We start from the raw sequence: 8,879 nt of genomic DNA, 5'->3' as shown, positions 1-8,879 counted from the left end.
GAGATTTTGGGCTGAGACAATGGGGTTTTCTAAATATATAATCATGTCATCTGCAAACAGGGACAATTTGACTTCTTCTTTTCCTAACTGAATACCCTTGATATGTTTCCCTTGCCTGATTGCCCTAGCCAGAACTTCCAACACTATGTTGAATAGGAGTGGTGAGAGAGGGCATCCCTGTCTTGTGCCAGTTTTCAAAGGGAATTTTTCCAGTTTTTGCCCATTCAGTATGATATTGGCTGTGGGTTTGTCATAAATAGCTCTTATTATTTTGAGGTACGTTCCATCAATACCGAATTTATTGAGCGTTTTTAGCATGAAGGGCTGTTGAATTTTGTCAAAAGCCTTTTCTGCATCTATTGAGATAATCATGTGGTTCTTGTCTTTGGTTCTATTTATATGCTGGATTACGTTTATTGATTTGCGAATGTTGAACCAGCCTTGCATCCCAGGGATGAAGCCCACTTGATCATGGTGGATAAGCTTTTTGATGTGCTGCTGAATCCGGTTTGCCAGTATTTTATTGAGGATTTTTGCATCGATGTTCATCAGGGATATTGGTCTAAAATTTTCTTTTTTTGTTGTGTCTCTTCCAGGCTTTGGTATCAGGATGATGTTGGCCTCATAAAATGAGTTAGAAAGGATTCCCTCTTTTTCTTTGATTGGAATAGTTTCAGAAGGAATGGTACCAGCTCCTCCTTGTACCTCTGGTAGAATTCAGCTGTGAATCCATCTGGTCCTGGACTTTTTTTGGTTGGTAGGCTATTAATTATTGCCTCAATTTCAGAGCCTGCTATTGGTCTATTTAGGGATTCAACTTCTTTCTGGTTTAGTCTTGGGAGAGTGTAAGTGTCCAGCAAATTATCCATTTCTTCTAGATTTTCTAGTTTATTTGTGTAGAGGTATTTATAGTATCCTCTGATGGTAGTTTGTATTTCTGTGGGGTCCGTGGTGATATCCCCTTTATCATTTTTTATTGCGTCTATTTGATTCTTCTCTCTTTTCTTCTTTATTAGTCTTGCTAGCGGTCTGTCAATTTTGTTGATTTTTTCAAAAAACCAACTCCTAGATTCATTGATTTTTTTGGAGGGTTTTTTGTGTCTCTATCTCCTTCACTTCTGCTCTGATCTTAGTTATTTCTTGCCTTCCGCTAGCTTTTGAATGTGTTTGCTCTTGCTTCTCCAGTTCTTTTAATTGTGATGTTAGAGTGTCAATTTTAGATCTTTCCAGCTTTCTCTTGTGAGCATTTAGTGCTATAAATTTCCCTCTACACACTGCTTTAAATGTGTCCCAGAGATTCTGGTATGTTCTGTCTTTGTTCTCATTGGTTTGAAAGAACATCTTTATTTCTGCCTTCATTTCGTTATGTACCCAGTAGTCATTCAGGAGCAGGTTGTTCAGTTTCCATGTAGTTGAGCGGTTTTGATTGAGTTTCTTAGTCCTGAGTTCTAGTTTGATTGCACTGTGGTCTGAGAGACAGTTTGTTATAATTTCTGTTCTTGTACATTTGCTGAGGAGTGTTTTACTTCCAATTATGTGGTCAATTTTGGAATAAGTGTGATGTGGTGCTGAGAAGAATGTATATTCTGTTGATTTGGGGTGGAGAGTTCCTATAGATGTCTATTAAATCTGCTTGCTGCAGAGATGAGTTCAATTCCTGGATATCCTTGTTAACTTTCTGTCTCGTTGATCTGTCTAATGTTGACAGTGGAGTGTTGAAGTCTCCCATTATTATTGTATGGGAGTCTAAGTCTCTTTGTAAGTCTCTAAGGACTTGCTTTATGAATCTGGGTGCTCCTGTATTGGGTGCATATATATTTAGGATAGTTAGTTCTTCCTGTTGAATCAATCCCTTTACCATTATGTAATGGCCTTCTTTGTCTCTTTTGATCTTTGATGGTTTAAAGTCTGTTTTATCAGAGACTAGTATTGCAACCCCTGCTTTTTTTTGTTCTCCATTTGCTTGGTAGATCTTTCTCCATCCCTTTATTTTGAGCCTATGTATGTCTCTGCATGTGAAATGGGTCTCCTGAATACAGCAGACCGATGGGTCTTGACTCTTTATCCAGTTTGCCAGTCTGTGTCTTTTAATTGGAGCATTTCGTCCATTTACATTTAAGGTTAATATTTTTATGTGTGAACTTGATCCTGCCATTATGATATTAACTGGTTATTTTGCTCGTTAGTTGATGCAGTTTCTTCCTAGCCTCGATGGTCTTTACATTTTGGCATGTTTTTGCAATGGCTGGTACCAGTTGTTCCTTTCCATGTTTAGTGCTTCCTTCAGGGTCTCTTGTAAGGCAGGCCTGGTGGTGACAAAATCTCTAAGCATTTGCTTATCTGTAAAGGATTTTATTTCTCCTTCACTTATGAAACTTAGTTTGGCTGGATATGAAATTCTGGGTTGAAAATTCTTTTCTTTAAGACCGTTGAATATTGGCCCCCACTCTCTTCTGGCTTGTAGAGTTTCTGCCGAGAGATCTGCTGTTAGTCTGATGGGCTTCACTTTGTGGGTAACCCGACCTTTCTCTCTGGCTGCCCTTAAGATTTTTTCCTTCATTTCAACTTTGGTGAATCTGGCAATTATGTGTCTTGGAGTTGCTCTTCTCGAGGAGTATCTTTGTGGCATTCTCTGTATTTTCTGAATTTGAATGTTGGCCTGCCCTACTAGGTTGGGGAAGTTCTCCTGGATGATATCCTGAAGAGTGTTTTCCAAGTTGGTTCCATTTTCCCCCTCACTTTCAGGCACCCCAATCAGACGTAGATTTGGTCTTTTTACATAATCCCATACTTCTTGCAGACTTTGTTCATTTCTTTTTCTTCTTTTTTCTTTTGGTTTCTCTTCTCACTTCATTTCATTCATTTGATCCTCAATCGCTGATACTCTTTCTTCCAGTTGATCAAGTCGGTTACTGAAGCTTGTGCATTTGTCACGTATTTCTCGTGTCATGGTTTTCATCTCTGTCATTTCGTTTATGACCTTCTCTGCATTAATTATTCTAGCTATCGATTCTTCCACTCTTATTTCAAGATTTTTAGTTTTTTTGCACTGGGTACGTAATTCTTCCTTTAGCTCTGAGAAGTTTGATGGACTGAAGCCTTCTTCTCTCATCTCGTCAAAGTCATTCTCCATCCAGCTTTGATCCGTTGCTGGCGATGAGCTGCGCTCCTTTGCAGGGGGAGATGTGCTCTTATTTTTTGAATTTCCAGCTTTTCTGCCCTGCTTCTTCCCCATCTTTGTGGTTTTATCTGCCTCTGGTCTTTGATGATGGTGATGTACTGATGGGGTTTTGGTGTAGGTGTCCTTCCTGTTTGATAGTTTTCCTTCTAACAGTCAGGACCCTCAGCTGTAGGTCTGTTGGAGATTGCTTGAGGTCCACTCCAGACCCTGTTTGCCTGGGTATCAGCAGCAGAGGCTGCAGAAGATAGAATATTGCTGAACAGCGAGTATACCTGTCTGATTCTTACTTTGGAAGCTTCCTCTCAGGGGTGTACTCCACCTGTGTGAGGTGTGGGGTGTCAGTCTGCCCCTAGTGGGGAATGTCTCCCAGTTAGGCTACTCAGGGGTCAGGGACCCACTTGAGCAGGCAGTCTGTCCCTTCTCAGATCTCAACCTCTGTGTTGGGAGATCCACTGCTCTCTTCAAAGCTGTCAGACAGAGTCGTTTGCATCTGCAGAGGTTTCTGCTGCTTTTTGTTGTTGTTGTTGTTGTTGTTGTTTAGCTGTGCCCTGTCCCCAGAGGTGGAGTCTACAGAGACAGGCAGGCTTCCTTGAGCTGCTGTGAGCTCCACCCAGTTCGAGCTTCCCAGCGGCTTTGTTTACCTACTTAAGCCTCAGCTGCAGTTAGATTGCAGACTGCTGTGTTAGCAATGAGGGAGGCTCCGTGGGCGTGGAACCCTCCCGGCCAGGTGTGGTATATAATCTCCTGGTGTGCCCGTTTGCTTAAAGCGCAGTATTGGGGTGGGAGTTACCCGATTTTCCAGGTGTTGTGTGTCCCAGTTCCCCTGGCTAGGAAAAGGGATTCCCTTCCCCCTTGAGCTTCCCAGGTGAGGCGATGCCTCGCCCTGCTTCAGCTCTCGCTGGTGGGGCTGCAGCAGCTGACCAGCACCGATTGTCCGGCACTCCCTAGTGAGATGAACCCAGTACCTCAGTTGAAAATGCAGAAATCACCAGTCTTCTGTGTCGCTCGCGCTGGGAGTTGGAGACTGGAGCTGTTCCTATTCAGCCATCTTGCTCCGCCCCTCCCTGTATATGAGTGTTGGTACTTTTTATATGTTTGGTAGAATTCATAAGTGAAACCATCTTGTCCCGCATTTTCCTTCTTGGGAGGTTTTTGATTACTGATTCTATCTTGTTATTAGCTTTTGATCTGTTCAGAGTTTGTATTTCTTCATGATTCAGTCATTGTAGGTTGTATATTTCTAAAAATTTACTTATTTTTTATAAGTCATCCAATTTGTAGGCATGCAATTGTTCATAGTAGTCAATTTTGGTCCTTCTTAATTTCTAAGGCATCGGTAGGTTAGATGCAATGTTTCCTCTTTCATTTCTGATTATATTTGAGTCTCCTTTTTTCTTGGTCCACCTATTATTTGGCCAGTTATGTTTATGTTTTTTAAAAATCTGAGTTTTATTGATTTATTCTATTGTTTTTTATATTACTTATCTCATTTATTTCTGTTCTAACATTTATTATTCCCATCTTTCTGTTAACTTTATGCTTCACATCCCATGTTCATGGATTAGAAAACTTATTGTTGTTAAAATATTCACTCTACTCAAATATATGTAATGATTTAATGAAATGTCAGTTAAAATCACATAGATTTGGATTTATTTTCTATTATCACAAAGTAGAATAGAAAACTAAAATTTTTGTAAACATAAAAAAGATCAAAACAGCTAAACAAGAAATAAAAAAGAAAAATGCTGGAGGCATCACTCTTCCTGATTTCAAAATATATTACAAAATCGCAATAAATAAAATAGTATTATACAGGCATAGAAACAGACACATAGACCATTGGGCAGAATAGAAAGCCCAGACATAACCCACACACATACAGACATCTAACCTTTAACAAGTGTACCAAGAATACATAATGGGAAAAAGAATAGTCTCTTCAACAAATCCTGTTAGGAAAACTGGATATCCACATGCAAAAGAATGAAGTCAGACCCTCTTCTGACACGATACACAAAAGTCAACTCAAAATAGATTGAAAATTAAATTTAGGGTCATTAACGGTCAAAGAGAATATAGGCGAAAATCTTTCTGATTGGTTTTGTCCATTATTTCCTGAACATGGCAACAAAAACACAAACAATAAAAGTGAAAATAGATCAGTGGAACTGTATCAAACTGAAAAGTTGCACAGCAAAAGAAACAATCAACAGAGTGAAAAGGCAACCTATGAAATGGAAGAAAATATTTGCTAATCATATGTTTCATAAGAAGTTAATATGTGAAATATATAAGGAACGCCTACAATTCAACAGCACAAGGGAAATATCCAATTAAAACAGGCATAGGACTTAAATAGACATTTCTCCATTATGGACATACAGATGGCCAACATGTACATGAAAAGATGATGAAATCACTATTCATCTGGGAATTACAAGACAAAACCGTAATGAGATATCACCTCATACCTTTTAGTATGGCTATGATGAAACATAATAATAATTAGTGTTGCAAGGATGTGGAGATATAGGATGCTTGTCCATTGTTGATGGGCATATAAAGTGGTGCAGCCACCATGGGAAACACATCAACGTTCCTTAAAATATTAAAACTAGAATTAGTATACAAACCAGCAATCTCACTTTTGGCTATATAACCAAAAGAACTGAAATCCAGATCTTGAAGAGATATCTACACTACCATGCTCACTCCAGCATTATTCACAATACCCAAAATATGGAAACAATCTAAATGTCCACTGACAGATGAATGGAAACAAAAAAATATGGCATATACATAAAATGGAATATTATTCAGCCTTAAAAAGAAGGGAATCCTGCTATATGTGACAACAGAAATAAACCTGGAGGGCCTTATGCCAAATTAGATAAATGAGCAACAGAAGTACAAATATGTTCTTGATAATGACAGGAGGCAGAGAAATTCTAGGCAGACAGGGGCAGGTCCTTGGCAAAACCTCACCTTCAAGCCCAAAAGCCTGAAACCCCTGGCCCAAAGTGAGAACTTCCATCCCTATGTGTCTGCTCTCTCCTGATTGGTTCTTTCTGAATAATGTCTTTTTACCAATTGAATGTTGTCTTTTCCAAAACTACCTATTGGCTCACCCCACTCCATCCTGTGCCTGTAAGACCCCAGACCCAGCTAGCAGAGGAGAAAAGTGGCTCAACCTCAGGAAGAAGTGGCTGGACATCAGAGAGAAGTGACTTTGACTTCAGAGACAGTGGCTGGATGAAGTAACTAGACTTCGGAAAAGAAAGGCAGAGAGGCAGATTGACTTCAGGGGACAGCAACCTTCCCTTACCATCCCCTTTCCAGCTCCTCCCTCTCCACTGAGAGCAGCTTTCATCATTCAATAAAATTCTCCACATTCACCATCCTTCAATTTGTCCACATGACCTCATTCGTCTTGGGCACCCGACTAAAATTCAGGATGCACCAGATGTGGGTACCCAAAAGGTTTGTCACCCTGGCCCTTTGCCCTTACTGGTAGAAGGCAATTTCCTCATGTGATGAGGCAAAGGGCCCATTGAGCTGGTAACACAGCTGTCTGCTGAAAGCATAGCTAAGAGAGCATTTTAGCACACCCTCTGTGGCCTGGGATCACACGTACCCCACCTGGATACTGCCATGCAGCTCACATGGAGTTTGCTCCAGCTGGCACCAAAGCAGCTGGTTCTGCACTTGCTCGCTCCAGTTCCTGCACTCACTCGCTCCAGTTGCTGCACTCTTTCACTTGCATGCTCCTTTCAGCAAGGGGTTGAGTAGGGCAGGCTGAGTAAACAAGGCACCCCCATTGCAAGGCCTGTTAAGGGGTCAAGAAAATGTCCTACATTATTATGATTCTACTTATATGAAGTATCTAAAAGAACCAAACTCATAGAAGCAGAGAGTAGAAAGGTGTTTGCCAGGGCCTAGGGGAAGGAGGAAATTGGGAGCTCTTGTTCAAGGGGTACACATTTTCAGTTATGCAAGATGAATAAGTTCTACAGATCTGTTGTTACACAACGTGGTGTACAATGTATTTTAAATGATCTGCTGGTTTATGATGAAATAACATGGAAAAAATACAAAATTATTTTTGTTTAACTCTAACTGAAGTTTAGCGTGTTTTTAATTATGAAGGTAGACCATGAAGCACGGTACTGTTAGCAATACGCTAACCATAGAAATCACAGATATATTTTTATTATTTATATATTATAACCTATCTAAAAATATTACTATGATTATCCTTATTCCAAATTATAGTAGTTAATATGCATGTATGTAGATGTTATCTAATATGAATAATAAAGCACAAATATTATACAAGTCCATACAAGTTAATATTCTTAATATTTGGTAATTTTATATAAATACAATATGTTTGATTTCTATTTATATCTATTTTATTTTTAAATGTTTTTCTAAAGAAGATCTCATATGCTTCACCAGACTATGAAAGGTGTTTCTAAGGCCAAAAAGTTATTACAAAAACTTAATAAATTTTGTGACATCTATGAGGAACTGATACAACTTGCAGCAAAGATAGAGATACAGAGAACATAAAAAAAGCTAGAGAGAACACTTCAAAATATGTATCTAAAAGTTCTGGAAAGCGATATATTAGTAGATGATATGACCCCAGGGAATGAAAACATTTGAAAACTAGTATTTGTGCCTTTTTAAAAAATTCATTATTTTTAAAACTTCAAGCAATCATAGTGTGTAAACTGATATTTAATTTACGTTCCCTTGAAAACATATAATGTTGGAATATTTTTGTGAGATTATTATCCATCCATACATTTTTACAAAGTAATTGCACATTAGTCTATTTTAATTTAATTTTCTTATTATTTGTAATATATATATATATTTAGTAATTGACAACTCTATATATTGTTAATATACACCTCCCAGTCTACAGATAATTACTTCTCATCTATGGGTTGTCTCTTCTTTTGAAAGATCTATTTTGATGATAAGAAGCTTTTAATTATTGACAGTCTCATTTGTTAATTTTCCTGTAGATAATCACCTGTTCTTTATTCCAGAGGCCTTAGTACTGTTATGGTAAATTAATTTGATAATAAATATCGAATTAATTTTCTATGGAGAGAGGTAGGAGATGAGGTTATTTTCCTCCATTCAATTATCCAGTTTTTCTCAGATATGTTTTCAAAGATCAATTGATTATATGTTTCTTGGATTATATCTGGGTTCTATTTTATTTATTCTATTATAGTCTCAATTTGTCTATCTTTACACGTAAACCACACTGGTTTGTTTCCTTTTATTTTATAGTAAACCTTCAATTCTTCCAATCACTTTCTTTTAAAAATATTTTTGGATATTTCACTTACTTTGCATTTCTATATACATTTTTACACAAATCCAGAATATCTGTTTTACAAAACACACTGTAAAGAGGGTGAAAGACAAGCCACATATTCGTAGAAATATTTCAAATCACAAATTTGAATAGAAAAAAGAGTTGTATCCAAAATATATAAATAATTATCAAGCCCCAATAATAAGAAAAGATGTGCAATTAAAAATAGGCAGAGTATTTGAACATAGACTTTACCAAAAAAATACAAATAACCAATAATCACATGAAAATATATTCAACTTACTTATTAGATGAATGCAAACACAAATCACAATGAGATACCATTACATACTTACA

The sequence above is a fragment of the Rhinopithecus roxellana genome, chromosome 15 (assembly GCF_007565055.1).
Source record: "Rhinopithecus roxellana isolate Shanxi Qingling chromosome 15, ASM756505v1, whole genome shotgun sequence".
NCBI lineage: Eukaryota > Metazoa > Chordata > Mammalia > Primates > Cercopithecidae > Rhinopithecus > Rhinopithecus roxellana.
The sequence above is the reverse complement of the archived record's forward strand: the minus strand, read 5'-3'. Positions refer to the sequence as shown.